The sequence below is a fragment of the Dipodomys spectabilis genome, unplaced genomic scaffold (genome assembly GCF_019054845.1).
Source record: "Dipodomys spectabilis isolate Male_0828 unplaced genomic scaffold, ASM1905484v1 ptg000240l, whole genome shotgun sequence".
Lineage (NCBI taxonomy): Eukaryota > Metazoa > Chordata > Mammalia > Rodentia > Heteromyidae > Dipodomys > Dipodomys spectabilis.
In genome coordinates, this window is record NW_024870917.1 from 1,779,845 (window position 1) to 1,800,123 (window position 20,279).

The window sequence follows — 20,279 nt, forward strand, 5'->3', positions numbered from 1 at the left end:
AACTTTTTGGGAAAATTCACTGCCTGCTCTCCCCACCCCCCCCCCACCCGCCCAAGAATGCACTTCCCGTCCTCCGTGGCCCTGCCCCGTCCTAAAACGTGGGTCCCCCGGAACCCGGGCGCCCCAAGGCAGACCACCCAGGCACCCCCCAGACGCACCCCCCTACGGTCCCGTGCGTTTGGGGTTCGGGAGCAATCAGGGGAGAGAACTCAGCCTCCCAAGCAGAGCGGTTTCTCCACTCGGCGCCTCCCGACGCAAACTTCCTTCGGGAAGCAAGCAAGCACTTCGGGGCGAACACCCCCCCCGGGGTCCCCGGAGCTGGCCCCGCCGGCCCCGGGGCCCCGCAACACCCGCCCCCCAGGTTGCAGACACATTCACGACTCTACGAGCCCCGACTCGACTTTGGGGCAGAGAAGGGGGGGGGGGGAGGAATCTTCAAAAGAAAAAAAAAGAAAACCCAAACCACCTTATCGCACATCCAGGAAACGCAGTCCGGGCGCGGAGGGTCCGGACCGGCAGGAGGGCGGCCGGGGCTCGGTGGGCGCGGGTCCCGGGTGGGCGGCGACCCCCGCCGCGGCCCCCGCGGACGCGCCCCCCGCCCGGCCCGGGCGCCCCGCGGGCCATTGTCTGCGGGGACGCATTGTTTTGGCTGTTTCCAACTTGCCGCCCCCCTCGGGGCCCCGCGCCCGCCCCCCCTGCCGCCAGCGCGGGGACCCGCCGGCGGGCCACCAACTTTTCCCAGGACCCCTCGGCCGCCCGGCCCCGCTCCCGGGCCGGGGAGCGGGGGCGACCCCCGGGTGTGTGCGCTGCTGACACCGTGCGGCGCCGCGCCCGCCCCGCGCCGCTGGGGAGGGGGCGCCCGAGAGCGGAAGCGGCGCGACGCGGGGCGCGGGCGGGACGCTCGCGGGGCCGGGGCTCCCGGGCGCCCCTTTACCTGGGCCGGCCGGGCGGCCGCGCCTCCGTCCGCGGCGCCGCGCGGCGGCGACCCCGCGGGCCGCCGGGTTTGAATGAGGAGCGGCGCGGAGGGAGGGGAGGGAGGCGACGCCAGGTCCTCAGCCTTTTGTGCGGGCACCTCCCGGAGCCCGCGCCCGCACCCGGCCCCCCGCGAGACTCGGGGGCACCGGCTCGGGGGCGTGGGGCGCGAAGCCTCCCCGCCGGGGCGCCGCGGGGGCCTGGCGCCCGGAAGACCCTCCCCCGAAAAAGAGCGCCCCCACTCCCCCCGCCCCCGCCGGAGGATTGGGGGGCCGGGCTCACCTCAGGCGCGGGGCTAAGGTGAGCGGGGCGGGGTGCGCACGGGGCAAAGGCGCGGGCGCCCCCTACTCGTCCGCGCGGGGACAGTGCAGGCGCGGGGGTCCCTAGAGCCGCCCGGCGCGGCGCGGCGCGTCCGGCGCTGGGGGACTGTTGGGTCAGAAAGTGCTCCGAGCAGCTGTTGCGCCCGCCCCCGGCCCCGCCGCTCCGACGCCCCGCCTCCGGCCTCCACCGGCCGCGCGGCCCCGCCCCGGGCACGCCTCCGGCGCCCACGTGATCCGCGCAGGCGCGCCCCTGCCCCGCCCACTATTCTGGACTCCGCCCCGGAACGCGAACGCGCAGGCAGGGGCGCGCACGGCCGGGTCCAGTACCGCGATTCCCGCGCACGCGCGCGCCTTCCCGCCCCCCGCCCGCCCCCTCCCCCTCCCCCACCCATGCGGCATAACGTGGCGGGCTCGCGCCCGGGCGGTTCCAATGACAGGTACTAAGAGGGGGTGGGGAGGGGGGCGGGAGAAGAGCCTTTCTGGCTAGCGCGCAGGCGCAGACCCCGCCGGGTCGCCCCCTCCCTCGCAAGGTGCGCCCAGGGAGGGGAGGGGCCCGCAGCCCAACTCCCGGGTCACCCAGAATCACAAACAAAAACCCCTTACCCGGGCTCGGGGAGGTTAGGAAATAGCGGGGTAGAACAGTATAAAGCCCGGGTCCGATCTTCTTCAAGCATGAGGTTAATTCTTTCCCTCTTAATCAGTATCTTGGTGAGGCTAATTCCATTTTCTTTTCCCCTCCAGGCGCTGGGCTGGCGGTTCTGTTTTAATCCACGTTCCCGAATTGGCCCTAGCCTCCAAGAGCCACTCAAGTTTTTGTGTGATAAAAATTCACTTGGATGAAGCCAGGCTTAAAGTGAGAACCAAACAAAAACGCTGCCCCCCCCCCCCACGTCCAACTCCTGCAAAGTGTTTCCCAACTGTTTTCTTCTGGACTCAAAAAGATGGGAGAAAAGCCAGGAAGAGGTTAGGATTCCGAGGCTGGTGACAGATACCTCCTGGGCCAGGAAAGCCCTGGAAGGAACCTGGGGCCGACAATGGCACCCACTAATTTTTCTGCTCTAAAATGCAAATGGTGTCGAATGTGAAATCCATCTGTGCAAGTTGCTACAAACAAAATAGCTAAACTGGTTGTTGTTGTTGTTAAACTGGCCTTCAGTGTATCCAAAACGAGAAAAATCATACATCAGGAAAAGCATCAAAAACACATCATTTCCTAAATCAACGTAAAGGGGCGGGGCCTACCCAAACGACCCGGAACTGGTGAGCGATGGCAATCCTTAATCAATAGGAAAAGGAATTTGAGCAGCCAGCTTTGCCAAGGGGGAGGATTTGCCTAGTGTGAAGTTTTGCTGTCGTTTTACTTATAACTACTAACGCCACATACAGTCTGGTTGGGTGACAGATCAATTACAATGAGTTAGCGGTGCCAGAATCTGATCCTTAGGCCAGTACTATTCGTTTCACTCAGATAGATAGATAGATAGATAGATAGATAGATAGATAGATAGATAGATAGATAGATAGAGATTATCTTAGTATTCCTCTGCTCCCCAAGAGTACTACCGTTCCTTAAATGCGCAAAGCTTCTGACACATCCTCACACTCAGTTCAGAATGCTTTAACACCAAGCAAGAAACCTCATTTAACTTTATCAAAACAAATGACTGCGCTTCTCTAGAAAACAACCACCGCCACCAAAACCAAAAAAGTACTCTCAAGTGGAGGCAGGTTGCGCCAAAACCTAAGCAGTAACCCCACTATACATGTTAATGGATAACCTTTGAACTCCGAAGCCTTTGAATGTCGTAAACACAATAGGGCTGATAGTTAAAAACCCCAGTGTCAAAATGGGGCGAAAAGCGAGTCCAAACTTTTCAGCAGGAAGGAGGAAACAATCAAATATTTTGACAAATAATCGTTTCACGAGGAACAATGAGCCTCGGGCTCAGACCTAGTCGCTACCGAGTTATTTTCGGAGCAAAAAAAAAAAAAAAAAAAACGGTTGTATTTTTTCTTCTTTTTTCCGCTCTCGGGCGGGCACAAAGCCTCCATTTGTTTGCGCGCCGGGGCCTCATAGGGTCTGTTACAGTTTCTCCTCCCCTCCCCCTCCCCCTCCCCTCCCCTCCCCCTCCCCCTGCCCCCCAGCCCCTCTTCCAGGGCGGCTCGGGAAGCCCAATGGGGCTGAGCAGATGTACGAGCGCCGAGTTTTGTGGGCGATCCTGATGTGGGGAGCGGAGGATGACCGAGAACCTTAACTGCCGGCGCCGTGCCCCCAACACAGCAACGACGAAACCGGGGAGCGTGGCGGGGCTGCGGCCTGGGGGCGGCCCCGGCGCGGGGTCCCCAGCGTTATGGGGAGGGGGGCGCACCTCGTGCAGCTGAACGATGACCAATGCGGGGGCCCACAGGGCCCGGCCCCCCGGGGCGTGGGGGACTCCGCCGCGGCCGGGCGGGGGGCGGGGGGGGGGCTGGGCTCCGCCCACGTGTGATCCCCGGGCCCGGAGGGTCTCTGGAAGAATCAGGTGCCACTGGACACCAGCCGCCGAACAAAGCTGGCGGCCCGCGGGGACGCCCCTGGCAGCGCCCCCAAACCCTGCCGCCGTCACCTCTCCCTTGGACAGACGGGGGCCACCACACCTCATTTTTCAGAATGAGCCTCCTGGCAGACCTAGTTCCCGACGTGACCACTGGAAAATAAAAAATGTTGGCCGGTATCTGATGGTCACTATTGTCTGATTTCATCTCGGGCCTTCCTGAACCAAACACGGATGTGTGTGCTCCCCATCCTGCCAATCCCAGCGTTTCAAACCAAAACTGCTCACTCCATGTCCTATTGACTGGAACACCTGTTTGGTTTTTTTTTTTTTTAACTTCACCTTAATGAGAAGAGCAGAGTGTGATAGGATCTTTTTCGCAAGTATTTCTTTCTTTCACTCTGGAACTACTACAGAAAAAACAATTTGGAAACGGGAAACCCCAGGAGCTGATACAGAGCCAACACAGATACTCCGGGGTAAAAAGAATTCAGTGTTCAGAACAGGAAAACCTGAAAACCTGCAGCGAGAAGTTCACAAGAATAGAAAATGAAAAAAACTTGGGCAAACCAACCTTGCCAGCAACTGCAAACTACAAAGGACATTTGAGGAGCAGGGACAGCCCTTTTACCCAGACTAAAGGCACGAAATTAAATAGGAATAATAAAACAACTGAAGGGAATCAAAAACTTTTTTTTTCCATCTACTAAGTTTGATTCCACGCAAGTCATCATGGTTTTGAACCTGCAGTAATGTAGGATAAAAGTATGTAACAGAAATTACCTTAAAGAAGGACAGGCAGTGTCTGGAACCTGAAAACTCGAGAAGCCGGCTGGCCCACCTGGCTCAGAACAATACTGCAGGAGATGTGATTGCTGGGTTTTTTACAAGCAAACCAAAAAAGGGAGGAGCTAAGCAGAAAGCTCAATTTAAATAGAGGTTTAGATATAATCCTGGCTTGACTGAAAAAAAATCAACCTGGATGGGTTTATCAACAAGACTAGATTTTAACTTTAGTTGTGCCTTTGTAAGTCAGACTTACCCTCCCTTGCAAGCCTGCCTATGACTTCTAATATTTTGGATACTTTTCCTGAAGTTGATTTAACTCAGAATATTCATATAAATTTGCTTAAAGATTATATTTATACCACTCAAGTCCCATTCCACATCTGGTAACAGTGTCAATGGGGGGCTTTGGAATGAGGGAAAGCAGGGGAAGACAGAGGTAAACGTTCACTGAACTCCAATTATTGTCAGAATGCTTAAATGGAGGTTTGAAGCCAGGCTGTGGAGGAAAGTCAGTGAAACCCTTATCACCAATCAACCAGCAAAAAGCGGGAAGTGAGATGGGTGCGGTGGCTCCTGCCTGTAATCCTAGCTACTCAGGAAGCTGAGATCTGAGGATTATGGTTCAAAGCCAGCCTGGGCAAAAAAGTCTGTAAGACCCTTTTCTCTAATAAACTACAAAAAAAAAAAAGCCAGATAAGAGAGCCAGCCTTGAGCAAAAGAAGCTCAGGGACAGCACCCAGACCCTCTGAGTTTGAGCTCCAGTATTGGGGAAAAAAAAAAAGAGAAGGAGGAGGAAGAGGAGGAAAAGAAATGAGAGAGAAGGAAGGAAAGAGAAAGAGAAAGAAAGAAAGCAGAGAGAGAAAGAGAAGAAAGCAGGAAGTAGAGCTGTGGCTCAAATGGTGGAACATAGCCTTGAATAGAAAAAAAACTTAAGTGGACACCCAAGCCTTGAGTTCAGGGCATAGTACTGGCTTGCACATACAGGCACAAAAGAAATCCAATTATCATCCTCATCTCAATAAATGGATCTTCCCTGCATACACACTTCTGGACAAACACAGATCTGGACTATCTGTGTGCTTCTAACTCAGGCCTCATGGGACACTGTGGCCACCTCTCCTCCAGATACAGGAAGTGTGCATAGGTTTCTTCCTTTCTAGGTTTACCTGGATCCTTTGCCCTTCCCTAACAAAAAACATCTTTCTCAGTGGATATCAGATCATGTCACCACCCTGCTAATGGTTTCCTATCGCCTTAGGAAAAAGAACCAGTCTCGGAGCTGGCTCTGGTTGTCAGAGCTCAAGTCTGGGCAGGCCCTCACGGAATGCCCCGCCATTTCAGTCAGCAGCTTTCTCACACAGGGCCTTCACCCTCCCTTCCTTTGCCACCATCCCTTCTCCTCTCCTGGACAGCCTGGCCCTTTCATCCCCATGCTGTCTGACATGGTAGCTTGATTGTTTCCTTTCACTATAGGACCCAAATCCTGAGGTTCCACCACTTAAGAGATGCATAAAGCCAGGCTAGGAATGTGGCTTAGGAGTAGAGTGGTTGCCTAGCATGCATGAAGCCCTGGGTTCAATTCCTCAGTATCACATACACAGATAAAGCCGGAAGAAGAGGCACTGTGGCTCAAGTGGTAGAGTGCTAGCCTTGAGCAAAAGAAGCTCAGGGACAGTGCCCAGGCCCTGAGTTCAAGCCCCAGTACTGCCAAAAGAGAGAGAGAAAGCATAAAGCCAAATTACCTAATCACTTAAGCTTCAATCTCCTTACCTACAAAATGAAGTGGATATGAAGAAATAATAACAATACAGCGGCCTATATTATCTACAAATAACACTCATATTTTGACAGGACTGGAGACTTAAGTGAAATCCACATGCAAAGCTTCCTCACACAGGGTTGTGTTGACCCAACACTGTTAGAAGCATGAGAGTGAGCAATAGAGCCCTGTCCCTCTGGGGCTGATATTTCTAGAGAAACAACACAGCATGTGTGTAGCCCCTGGCAAGGAGGGAGGCAGAGAGTGAGAGAAAAAGAGAGAGAGAATCCTGCCCTTTTAGACTGGGCCTACCTGAAGAGCAGCCATCCATCCCTGTGAGTTAGTTGGGAAGCAAATCATAATTACACGGAGAGTAAGGTGCCATTCAGAGGGGACAGAAGGAGGCAAGCAGCCCAGACAGAACCAGTCTTGGACAGAACTGAACAGTGGCTACTATGTTGGTCCTCTGGGACATGCGCACAGGATGAGGACAGGGTGAGAACCAGGGTGCCAGGAATCAAGGTGGAACTTTGGACTCCTCCCACACCATGAAGCATAAATAGTACTAGGCCGCCCGGGGTCCCCCATTAAGCCACACTCCCAAGATCTGGTTCCTTCTACCCCAAGAGACTGTTCATCTCTGAAGTTAATTAAGAACGGACATACAACTGTCTATCCCAAAAACAAAGCGCTTTCCTCTCAGAGCTAGGAGACAGGGTTTGTAAAGTGAAAATATCCCAGATAAGATATTCACCTTGTTCCCTCCCTTCTCTCCACCTAGCAGCTCCAAGCAAGGTATAATGAATCTCACAGATCCTATCTCAGACATGCCATTCCCTTCATCCCTGACTCCCTCTGACCTATGTGACCATCCCATAGCTTCTTTTCCTGTACCCAGTTTCTTCCTAGTCCAGAATATGTCCCTCCTCCCTCTTTGAACCATCTTGCGACAGGCCTGTGCACAAGCTATTTTACCAAACCAAGTCACAGTTCATTCTCAGGATACCAGGATGCAAAACCACACTTGGCCCCAGCCAACCTTTCATCCTGATTCACTGAACAAATATGTATTGGCCATGCCTTTCTCCCAAACAAGTGGGCTACACAGTAATTACAGAACAGGCACAAAACAAATCCAATATCCTACCCTCATGCAACTTCTATTTTAACCGGATAAGCGGACATTAATCCAATTAAAATACAAATAAATAGATTAGTGTGTAATTACAGTATCTACACTAAAGATAATCACTCCTGTGCTCTAAAAAGTCAGCTTGGGATGTTGTTCGCTGCGGAATTGTTTATAACACTGACAAACCAGGAACAACTTGGCTCTCCAGAAGGAAGAAGGCCACACCAACCATGGTATCTCCAAATTACAAAGCGAAGAAATCTGGGTATTTGGGTAATAGATAAATGTTTTGTTTTGTCTATATGTTCTTTGGCGTTTGTTTGGGGTTTTTTTGTTGTTGTTTTGGGTTTGTTGTTGTTGTTGTTTTTGCTAATCCTGGGGCTTGAACTCAGAGCTTGGGCACTATCCCTGAGCTTCTTTTGTGCAAGGCTGGCACTCTGCAATCTGAGCCACAGCACCACTTCTGACTTTTTCTGTGTGTGTGGTACTGAGGAATCGAACCCAGGGATTCATGCATGCTAGGCAAGCACTCTACAACTAAACCTTGTTCTCAGTCCTTGTTTTTATTTATAATGAAGAATTAGTAGCTGGTGTGGTATCTCTCACCTGTAAACCTATTAAAAATTAGTAGCTTGTGGCAGTGGCTCTTGCCTGTAAACCTAGCAACTCAGGAGACTAAAGGACTGCCATTCAAAGCTATCCCAGGCAGAAAAATCCAGGAGAGTCTGTCCCCAGAAAATGCAGAGCTGGAGGCATGGATCATGCATGACAAGTAAGTCAAACTTGAAACTACTGGGCAGGGAAGGTGGCTCAGTGGTAGAGTACTTGCCTTGCATGCATGAAGCCCTGGGTTGGATTCCTTAGCACCACATAAGCAGAAAAAGCCGGAAGTGGCGCTGTGGCTCAAGTGGTAGAGCGCTAGCCTTGAGCAAAAGAAGCTCAGGGACAGTGCCCAAGCCCCATGACCAACAACAACAACAAAAAAAGTTGAAACTACTACAAGAAAAGTGTAAGGAGGGGCTTAGTGGTAGAATGCTTGCCTACCATGCATGAAACCCTGGGTTCAGTTTCTCAGTATCACATAAACAGAAAAAGCAGGAAGTAGTGCTGTGGCTCAAGTGGTGCAGTGCTAGCCTTGAGAAGAAGCAGCTCAGGGACAGTGCCCAGTCCCTGAGTTCAAGCCCCAGGACTGGCAAAAAAAAAAAAAGAAAGAAAGAAAGAAAATGTAAGGAAAACAGAACTTATTGGCAAAGGCCAGAACTTCCTGAATAAAACTCCAAAAGCTCAGTAAATCAGAGAAAGAACTGTGAATGAGAATGAATCAAGCTACAGAAGGAACAAAGGAAGGAGTAGTCACTAAGCTAAAAGAAACAACTAACAGAATGGTAGATCTTTGCCAGCTTAACATCTAGCAATGGCCAACTAGTGGCTCATGTCTATAATGCTAGCTCTCAGGAGGCTGAGGTCAGAGGATTTTAGTTTAAGGAATTAGCCACCAAAAGCCAGAACGGAAGGTTCAATTTAGTAGAGCAAAAAAGCAAGAAGCCTTAAGTTCAAACCCCAGTTTTAGCACCAAAAAAACAAGTAAAACCTAAACTTTAAACAATAACCCAATTAATAAATGGGCAGAGAAGCTAAACACATATTTCTCTTTTTTTAATCTACAAATAGTCAATAAATATGTGGAAAGCTTTTCAACATCCCTGGCCATAAAGGAAATACAAATCAAAACCATATTGAGATTTTTTTTTCCATCGACCTGTACTCAAAATAGAGATCATCAGGAATAGACATCAGCCTTGAGTTAAAAAAAAAAAGGAAGAACAGGAGTTCAAGCCCCAGTACACACACACACACACATACACACACACATTCTCTCTCTCTCTCTCTCTCCCTCAGGAAAAAGAAACAAAAAAGAAAAAAGTTTCAATGAATCAAGATAAAAAAATTTCAATATCTAGTATACAACATGGCTAGGGTTAACATATGTTGTTAAGAGATTTTAATGATAAATAAATACATGTTCATTAGCTTGATTTAAACATTCCAGTGGCGCTGTGGCTCAAGTGGTAGAGCACTCACCTTGAGCTGAAGAGTGCAGGGACAGCGCCCAGGCCCAGAATTCAAGCCCCACCACTGACAAAAAAAAAAGACACCTCAGAGTGAAGGGTTGGAGAAAGATCTATCAAGATATATCAAGCAAATGCCCTCAGTAAAAAAGCAGGAGTAGCTATCCTGATATCCTGATATTATATATATTATGGAATGTTTAAATCTTATGGAATGTTTAAAGCTTATATATTATGTATATTATATATAGATAAAATGGAATATTTAAATCATACAGCATCACATTGTGCACCATAAATATGTGGAATCATAGCAACTGTTACTTGTCAATTAAAAATTAATATCTAATTTAAATATATCGTTAACTATGTTAAGAAGCCCAGCAGCCTGGAGCTAGGTTGGTTCCCACCTACAATCTACTCAGGAGACTGAGATCTGAGGACTGCAGTTCAAAGCCAGCTCAGGCAGGAAAGTCACTACATAAATGTACCATAAACTTAACAAAGAATACTCTAAAACGGTACTACAGAAATCTTATTTGGCATCCGATTTTTAGGTTCATCTTCTAACAACAATAACAGGAATAGTAAAGAGAGCAATGAAGGGAGAAAAACAAGACTTTAAGACCAGGTTATGTTCCGGAGTCTCCAAGTCCACATCTGGTTTGTATCATGGTGTTAATCAGTTCTCCGGGTAAGTGGTGTATTTGAGGAAAAATGTGTGAGCAGTCAAGGTTAACTTCCTGACTTACTAACTGCCCCTTAGCTGAGGCCCTATACTCAGAATAAGTGCCCTTCTGACCAAGCACTTCATTCCACAATCCAGATGACTCAAGCCTTTTTGGTTATCAGTTATCAGTTAGGAGAATAACGAACAGAAATGGGGATGATGAGGCCCAGTGATACACTATTTGGGACACACGGCAGTGACTGAGGGGGTCTTCCCTGTTAGAATGTCACCACAGGGAACAAAGCTACCCACAGACCTACTGAGCTCTCGAACATGCGTGTTTGGTTTCAACCAAGGCTTTCCTACCCCAGGCAGTCTGTTTTGCCACCTTGCCACGAACTGTTTCCTCTATTATTTTAAGATGGGGTAATGATAGCATTATGGGGATTTGGCACTCAGGAAGCCCAGGGCCCAGGCCCCATGGCACAGAGGTCACCAACACCAAAAGATGAGGTGGGCCACCCACAGACATGTTCTTAACCAGGGCAGCCCCTGCCAGGTACCCATTCATGAGTGGAGAAAAGAATCAAAGCCTTGGTTTGGGCCCAGCTTTATCTACTCCAGCCTCAGTGGGACCTCCCAGCATAGGCAAAGCTAGAAGAATTCTCCGGTATGTCTATCTCTCTCTATATGTATGTATGTGTGCGTGTGTGGGCACATGCCTGTATTGGGACTTGAACTCAGAGCCAAGGCATTGTCCTTTGGCTGTTTTCACTCAAGGCTAGCACCAAATCACTTGTGCCTGTGGCACAGATGCACTTAAGGTTTTTTGTTGGTTAACTGGCCAGAAGAGTCAACTTTTCTGTCCCAGCTGGCTTTGGAACTGTGATCCTCATATCTCAGCCTCCTGAGTAGCTAGTATTACAGGCATGAGCCACCAGCACCCGACAAAAAGCAAATACAGCTCTTGTTAGGATATACCTGGACCTGATGATCCTCAAGGCAAGTAGATTTTCTTGATGCGGCCTTCCACAGGCCTGAAGCACCTTCAGCAGCAGAAAGGTCTGGCCAGCCCTGCCAGGGAGGTAGAAACGTTGTCTATCCCCAAGGAGACAGCAGAGACTGAAGGGCTTTGAGCAGGTGGGCCTTTTAACCTTGAGGTCAGAAGATGAGATTAGGAGGGGAGCCACACCCTAGCCTGGCCCTAGGTAATCCATGCCCAGAATCTAGACTCCCTAAGGCAGGTTCAGTTCAAGATTGATCCGAAGCCACACCCCTAAGGCACTTTCTCAGAACTAGAAGTGAATGAACGAAATAGCTTTTGTAGATCAGCTAAACTGGGGTCTAGGACTCCAAACTCAGCCCTGGCCTCCGGCTCACCTGTACTAGGGGAGTATGTGTCCTGAATGCAGGGGCAGACCTGAGGGTGCCCAGTACAAACCCATGAGGCCTCCAAGTGGTGCCTGCTTCCTGGTCCCAAAGCAGCCCTGCAGTTGAACTTTTTTTTTTTTTGTCAGTCCTAGGGTTTGAACTCTGGGCCTGGGCACTATTCCTCAGCTCTTCATCTCTAGGCTAGCACTCCACCACTTGAGCCACAGTGCCACTTCTGCTTTCCTAGTAGTTTATTGGAGATAAGAATCTCATGGACTTGGGGCTGGGAAGGTGGCTCAGTGGCAGAGTGCTTGCCTTGTATGCATGAGACCCTGGGTTCGATTCCTCAGCACCACATAAACAAAAAAAAGCTGGAAGTGGCACTGTGGCTCAAGAGGTAGAGCACTAGCCTTGAGCTGAAGAGCTGAGGGACAGAGTCCAGGCCCCACAGCCAAAAAAAAAAAAAAAAAAAAGAAGAAGAAGAAGAATCTCATGGACTTTACTGTTCAGGCCGGCTTTGAAATGAGATCCTCAGATCTCAGCCTCCAGAGTAGCTAGGATTAGAGGTGGGAGCCACCAGCACCCGGCTGCAGAGGAACTATTTAATCCCTGTGGTTCCTTGGACAATTTTCTTTATTTTTTGCTCCCCCCGCCCTACCCCATCCCCCCTTCTAGGCTTTAAACTCTGGGCCTAGATTCTGTCCGTAGGCTCCTTTTGCTCAAGGTTAGCACTCTACCACTTGGGCTACAGCGCCACTTCCAGCTCTTTCTGTGGTTAATTGGAGACTTTCTTGCCTGGGCTGACTTTGAACCAAGATCCTCAGATCTCTGACTCCTGAGTAGCTATGATTATAGGCATGAGTCACTGGCACCGGGCAACTCTTTTTTGTTCTGTTTTGTAATATGGTTAGCACATTTTATTGACATTTACCAAAAACAAGCTACCATGTCCTCTTAGAAAAGATTTTAAGTGGTTATGTTTTGTTCTCACTTGTAAGGAGTAATTTAGGCATCATGGGACAGAGAATGAAGCACAGAAAGGAACCTTCTACCCCCCTTGAACTTATTTCAAAAGAAAGAAAAAAGACTTAAATATTCAGATAATTAAGAAACAAGAACCTTCATGCTGAATATTTTCTTATCGGTTCTCTCTCCACTATCCCAACCCAACATAAACCTAGTGTTAATGAATTTTATGTCTCTCTGCCTAACAGAATTAAAAAGGAAAAAACAAATACTGTCACATAAACTTCTCCAAACCAATATGGTTGAGTTTTCTACAACAATTTGCAATCCATGTGCTATAATCCTTAAGGAAAATATGAACAGAATAAACTTGGTTGAACAAGTCTACAAATAAAAACAGCATGTCCCCAAGGAAACAAAGTAGAATTTGGAGTCGTGGCTAAAATGATTGTTAATCCTCTGTTACCCAGCACTGTGGGGCTGCATTTAACCCAAACTCCTGCCAGAGTTACTACTAGTTTGCAACCTCTTTTCTTTTCCCTCCCTAATTCTTTTCCTTCCTACCCTTTGTTCTCTTTCTTTTTTTCTTTCTTTCTCCCTTTCTTCCCCTTCCTTTCTTCCTTCCTTCCTGTCTTTCTTTCCTTTCTTTTTCCTTTCTCTTGGCATAGTCATCTCAATCCTATGGGAACAAATAAAATACTCAGCTTTGCGCGCTGTGCACACGTACACACACACACACACACAAAATGAAATGGTAAAGAAGCTGACCTGGGCAGGCTACCTTCTCGGGATGGGGCGAGGCCAGAGGACACAAGCTCCCCTCCCCCTCCCAGCCTGTGCTTCCTGGCTGGCTGTGAACTATCTCATTACTGCATTTTTAACCAGTCCACCCGTTTCCCCATTTAATCAAAGTTACTTTGTGGTTACTGGCCCAGTATGCCCACACCATGTTTTTATAGCTATAGAAAATGCACATTTACTTATTTAGAGATGACTAACTCAAGTCAGCCTCTCCTGGCCACTGATTTGTAAGAGCTCTGGAAAGCATTTTAATAGGGCCTCTCTCATCCTTTCTAAGTGGAAGTGTAAATTGGTACAGTCCCTTTGTAAACAACTCAGTGAGACAAGTCAAGAGCCTTACAAATGTTCAGACATTTGGGTGCAGAAATAATACTTCTGGAAGGAATCCTAAGAAAACAACCCTCCAGTATGAAGAGGCATTGGGAACAAGGATATTCATAGCAACAAGAGTTACTAAAAGAAGAAAAATACACACTCTCTTCACATCTAAGCAGACACACTGAATAAAGGAATGGCTAATCACCCAAGTTATCCACAGGGTTACACATAGCCATCTTAAAATTGGAACTTTATTTTTAAGGTTTTGCAAAATATGCCACTGAAAACAGTTGTAAGAACACATGGAAAAGCCAAGTTACAAAGCAGATTTTTAGTCAACCATATATATATATATATATATATATATATATATATATATAAATTTTTTTAATTAGAAAGCAAAAAGGTAGGGTATAAGGCTACATAAAAATATTAAAAATCAGCGTAGCAAAGATGAAGGAACAGGATCAAGAATTCAAGGCCAGCCTGAGCTACATAGTCAAACCCTGTTTTAAATTGCAGGAAAAAAAAGTAACACAAATCAACATAAGATAAATAAAAGTAAAGCAAAATAAAATATAAAACCAGACAAAAGAAAACTAAACTTTAAAAATAAATATGATTTTCTTATCAGAGAAGAAACTTATTGTTCATTTCATCATCTGTAGTAATGGCTGTATGGATTATTAGAGTTTATATATATAATATATACACACATATGTATGTATATACATGAGACACTGAAGTGTATAAAGATAGAATTTTTAATAAATTACCAAGTTAAGAACAAGAGAATTGAAACAAATGTGGTTAGTATGTCGAAATTACAGAACCTATTGTTGAGCATGGAGGAGGCTCCTTTTACTGTTTTTTATTTTCACTATTCTCTCTACTTTCCACATACATTTCAGTGGTTGTTTTTTCAACAATGGATATGCATGAACTTTTCTCTACTTCCTGCTTTTCTCTTAATTATTTTCTCTAAAATGCCTGCTCTGACTCTAAGATCAAACACATTAACATGTACTTTACCAAAAAGAAAGAATTTACAGTTATTCCCACACAGATTTTTTTTTTTAATGACTGTGAGGATTCTCAAATCTTCCAAATGCCCTGGTAAGCCTGTAGAACTCAAAATGTGAGCTCTTAAATGATCAAATCTGCTTTGGGGGATGGAAACAAACCTTCTGAGACTGATCAACTGATAAAAAGTCTAGCAGCAAATAGCTATTTTAAAGATTAGGAACCATTTAAACACACACGCGCGTGCGCGTGCGCGCACACACACACACACACACACACACACACACACACACACACACACAGTAGTGCCTGTGTTTTAAATGTTAAGTGGAAGAGACTGGCTTTATTTCTAAAGTTTCATACAATGATCATGTAGGCAAGCAAGCAGGGCAGAGTTCTACATACCGAGGAGCTGACTCAGAAGGACCGGTTCCACATTCCTTAATTAGCAGCATTAGAAAGCTCCACTTCCGGTGGCAAGTTCCCATTTCATCCTGAGACCCAGAGGGCTCAGACACACATACACGCACACTCCTCTCCAAGTCTGGATACCTCCGCAGCGCTTCTTAGTTTATTTTGTTTTGTTCTGTTTTGTTGTGTTTTTTTTTTCTATTATTTTCTTACCCTTCCTACTCTTAATGTTCACAGGGTATTGCTACAGTTAAGAAATGGAGATCAGACTATGTACATTCTTTACCTCCAGGCAGAAGGAGCCAAGATAGGCAAGTCTGTAACCAACTTGAAAAGACAGCTTTCTTGATTATTCATAGGCAAGATTCAATGTCCTAGGCCAGAAGTTTCTTTTTTTAGTACCAATTACTAAGATTAAATTCATGATCTGTATTAGAGTTCTCTGGCAGAACTCATACAGGACCAAAGATCTTGAGGATGATTTCCAAACCAGACCACCCAGCTCTCCCAAGTAGTGTATTTGTGCAGGTTTGAAAATTCAGTAAGAGAGCCACTGAAAACTTAATCAAAACGTCCGATAGTGGATATGGGCAAGGGTTATTTCCTTTAAACTGCATAAATCTTAAAGACATGTACAAGAACTCTAAAAAAGCAATTCACAGATGACAGTTTCTTTTATAAACTATTAAAGATTTTCAAAAGTTGAAGGCTCACAAATCTATTCTCCTATATACATGGTTCCATTTTCCTTATTTATGTACTCACTTATTTAATTATTTAATGCAGGTAGTGGGGCTTGAACTCAGGACCTAGGTGCTACTCTTGAACTCTTTTTGGGTTTTTTGTTTTTTGCTCAAGGCTCATACTCTAGCATGTAAGCCAAAGCTCCACTTCCAGGGTTTTGCAGGTTAGAGATAAGAGTGTCTTGGATTTTTCTGCCCAGACTGGCTTCAAACTTGGAGGTAAAGGTCTTAGCACCTGAGTAGCTTTACAGGTGTGAGTAGGATTACAGGTATGACCCACCCATACCCGCCCCCTCTTGTTTTCTTACTTATTTACAGACAAACTCTTTCCATATTCCAGTCTTTCTACAGAGTCCATAACTCCTAATACTCCTGCTTCTACCCCCCAAGTGCTGGAATTACAAGTGTGCCCACCACAACTAGGCTCTCTTTCCCCCATTCAATCCTGTCTTCTTTAAGTTATATGTTTTCAAAGAATTCTTCCCTTGGACCATCAGGTTGACAGTTATATCCAGTTTTCCATTAAGTACTTTAATTAAGAGGATACTTAAAGCCCAGAGGCCAAAAAAAAAAAAAAAAAAAAAGTAAAAGCTCAAAGCCTCAGGGCTCAGGGGAAGGAAGAAGTTAGAAAGAATAATAGGCCTGAGGTAGGAGGTCCTGAGTTCAATCCTCAGTGTCAATTTTAAAAAAGAAAGAGAAAGTAACACAGGAGAGCAAACAGTTGAAATGTATGTTATGCTTGTATGGAAATGTAGCAATGAAAACCCTAACACTGTATAATTAATATATGCTAATAAAAATGTGGGGAACTTTTTTGTTTGGTTGGGTTTTTTATGTTGTTGTTTTTTTTTTTGTGAAAATACTGTACAGAGGGGTTACAATTACATGAGCAAGGTAATGAGCATTGTTGCTTTTTTATCAAGCATTTTTATCAAGCATTGTTGCCTCCTCCTTTGTTTCCCCTTACAGGAACTTTTTTTTTTTAAGGGTTGTAGCTTAAGTGGTAGAACACTTGTCTAGCAAACACAAGGCTCTGAGTTCAAAGCCTGGTACTGCTAAAAATAAAAATAAAAATCCCAAAGGCTTAGCCCACAAGAAAGCAAAGCAAATATTTCCTCAGTGGCAAACTGATCTATGAGGGGAAAAAAAGAAGCATATTTATGGGTTCTATTTCTTCCCAAGACTTGGGCATCTGAGAATTTGTGAGACTGTTTAGTGAAGCAAACCAACCCTTGACTTGCTCTCTTGAGATGTTCCCTCCTGACCCCAAACATTATGAATTACTTCTAACAATATGTGATAATTGTAGTAAAAAATACATCTGAATCCAGGCACAGGTGGCTCAAGCCTGCAATCCAGGGTTCTCAGGAGGCTGAGATCTGAGCATCTCAGTTCTAAGCCAACCCAAGAAAAGTCTGTTAGATTCTTTTTTTTTTTTTTTGCTATTTGTGGGGCCTGAACTCTGGGCCTGGGCGCTGTCCCTCAGCTCTTCAGCTCAAGGCTAGTGCTCTACCACTTGAGCCACAGTGCCACTTGCAGCTTTTTCTGCATATGTGATGCTGAGGAATCGAACCCAGGGCCTCAAGCACGCAAGGCAAGCACTCTACCATTGAGCCACCTTCCCAGCCCTCTGTGAGATTCTTAGCTCTAGTTTATGACTAAGAAGCTGTGACTCAAGTGGTAGAGAGCTAGCCCTGACCAAAAAGAGTTCAGGGACAGCACCCGGGCCCTGAGTTCAAGCCCCAGAACTAGCAGAAAAAAGAAAAAGGAAAAAGGAAGAGAGAGAGAGAGAGAGAGGAAGGAAGGAAGGAACGAAAGAAAGGAAGAAAGAAAGAAAGAAAGAAAGGAAGGAAGGAAGGAAGGAAGGGGCTGGGAAGGTGGCTCAGTGGTAGAGTGCTTGCCTCACATGCCTTCATGTACCACATAAGCAGAAAAGGCCCGAAGTGGCACTGTGGCTCAAGTGGTAGAGCGCTAGCCTTGAGCTGAAGAGCTGAGGGACAGCGCCCAGGCCCAGAGTTCAAGGCCCTACAACCAGACCAAAAAAAAAAAGAAAGAAAGACGGACGGAAGGAAAGGAAAGGAAAAGAAAAGAAAAGAGAAAAGAAAAAAAACATCTGAGCTGGGCGTGGCACTGCATGTCTGTAATCCCAGCTAATCAGGAAGCTGAGGGAGGAGAATGGCAGTTTCAATCCAGGCAGCCAAGGCCACACAGGCAATGTGGTAAAACAATCTCACATATGTGTCCGATGTATGTACTTATATTCATGCATGTGTGTATGTATTATGTATTTTAAATTATGCATACATGTAACCTGTATGTGTGTACATGTATTTTATAGATATGTTTTTGAAAATACATTTTCAATAACAATTGTTACAGAGTTAATAAATATAATTGTCTAAGGACAAGAGCACAAGTGAATTAAATTAACCTTGAGTTGAAGGTGTAGCTTAGTTAGAGAGCACATACTAAGTATTAACAAGGTCCTGGCTTTTAATTCCTAGCACCTAAAAAGTGATAGGTAAATAAACAGACCTAAGTCTTTTGGTATTTTGGGGTAATACCTGTCACTGGCTCAGTTTCCCTTCCTGCCCTGTGCTACAAGACACTATGACAATGCAGAGGTGTCCCCTAATGAGAAAACTGCCCTTATGCAGACATGATGTCACAGACTTGTTTTTCTTTAATAAAATCATGTTTACACGGGTTAGTAGTGTAACTCAGTGATAGAGTGCTTGTCTAATATGGGCGAGAACCTGGTTTCAATCCCAGCCTCCAAAATAAAATAAAATGAAAGCAAAATGTTAACAAAAATAGCATGTTGTGGGGTATAGTCTTAACCTGAAAAGCTAACCTGAAAGAAATCAGGATTGGAATACAATTGTTCTTATTATTGCTGGGGGTGTAGCTCCCACAGTGGATTGCTTGCTTGGTATGTTCAAGGCCCTGAATTCAACCTCCAGTGCCACACACACACACACACACACACACACACACACACACACACACATGTTCTTATTGAGTTAGAGCAGAGGCAAAGTGCTTGGGTCACATGCTGAAGTCTCTGGGTTCCATCTTCAGCGCAGAGAAGCAAGCAAACAAAAGACAAATAGAAGACAAAAACAAAAACAAAATTTCATGCAGAACATGGAGGTGGAGGTCTGGACTCAGGAGGCTAAGGCAGGAGGACCTGCAGTTTGAGGTTGGCCTGGGCTACGTGGTCAGACCTGACCCACCCCCACCTAAAAAGAAAGCAAGCAGCCTGGGGGCGTGGCAGAAACAGAGAGATGGGGGAGGAGAGGAGAGAGAGAAGAGAGAGAGTCGGTCTTTAACTCCCATTTTCTGCATAGGGAGCAGGAGATATTCTCTCCCTTTCTATTTCTCTATATTTTGTTATACAAAAATTAAGACCTTGGGAAAACTTAAAAAAGAGATCAAAGTGTTGAAAAAAGAAAAAAACTGAAAATATTGGCTTATATGTACATGGGAAAGTTAGGCTCATTAAAACAAACAAACGAAAACATTTGAATTCACTCTCAAGTTTTGTGTCCCCTGCTTCTAGTATATAACAAAACATCTCTACTCTCTATCAATCAGCTAAGGAGACAGTGGAATTCTAAACCCTAGTAATCCAAAGAGTTCAGGGATAGAGCACTTGCTAACACAAGCAAGGGCCTGGGGTTGATCCTCACACAGCAGCAGCAATAACCACTGCAAGTTTTAACTGGAAGGAAGCCCACCCTCCGCCCCACATTGCCAGGATATTCACTGTACTCTGTTTATGGAATCCAGAGTGAATGGTACTCACCTGAGTGAGCAGCTCAATGGATTGCAGTAATCCTCCCAGACTTGTCCTGGTTTGAGTTCAACCTCTGCTGCTTTGCCACCAGGACGCCGGCAGCTGTAGTCAGGACTGTTTAGATAAGGACCTCCCTCCCCGGCCTCCTGGCTCTGCTGATATTCCTTTGCATATCATTAGTTGGAGTATTTTCTTAGTCACAGACAGGGCCGTTTATTGGAATGTTCTCAGTATGAACTATATTTGAAGATAACAAATGGGTATTTAAACAGGAATGCAAGCCAATAAATATTCTTTCTTCGGAGGAGGCCTGAGATGGTTTGGTAGTTTTGATGTTTGCTTTGCTTTGCTTTGCTATTTTTTGCTTAAACTTTTAGCTGTTTTCCCAAGTAGAGATTTGATTTTTTTTTTTTAAATCATTCCTATGACCTTTGAATGTTTAAGTCTTTTAAAGCATTTACTTTTACTGATCAGCACTTAATATCTTCTATGCTTCCTAACATTAAAGAAAAAAGGTGGGGGAGGGAAGAAAGAGATTTAGCACAAGTAAGTATTAATCTAGAGCAAGAATAGATGAATTTAAATGTACTGAAACATTTGAA

General features: G+C 46.1%; 1 protein-coding gene across 4 annotated transcripts in view; it reads right to left on the reverse strand.

Moving 5' to 3' along the window:
- Nucleotides 1-19,706, reverse strand: part of Znf217 (zinc finger protein 217) — a 41,795-nt gene extending 22,089 nt beyond the window's left edge. For 2 of the 4 annotated variants that reach the window (XM_042699255.1, XM_042699252.1), the window contains exon 1: nucleotides 1,255-1,400. The gene's annotated coding sequence lies outside the window, so the exon portion shown is untranslated. Of the gene's footprint in view, nucleotides 1-1,254; nucleotides 1,401-4,609; nucleotides 4,677-19,686 lie in introns of those variants that run through there. The other 2 variants (XM_042699254.1, XM_042699253.1) reach the window with 2 other exon arrangements.
- Between the last annotated feature and the right edge of the window lie 573 nt (nucleotides 19,707-20,279).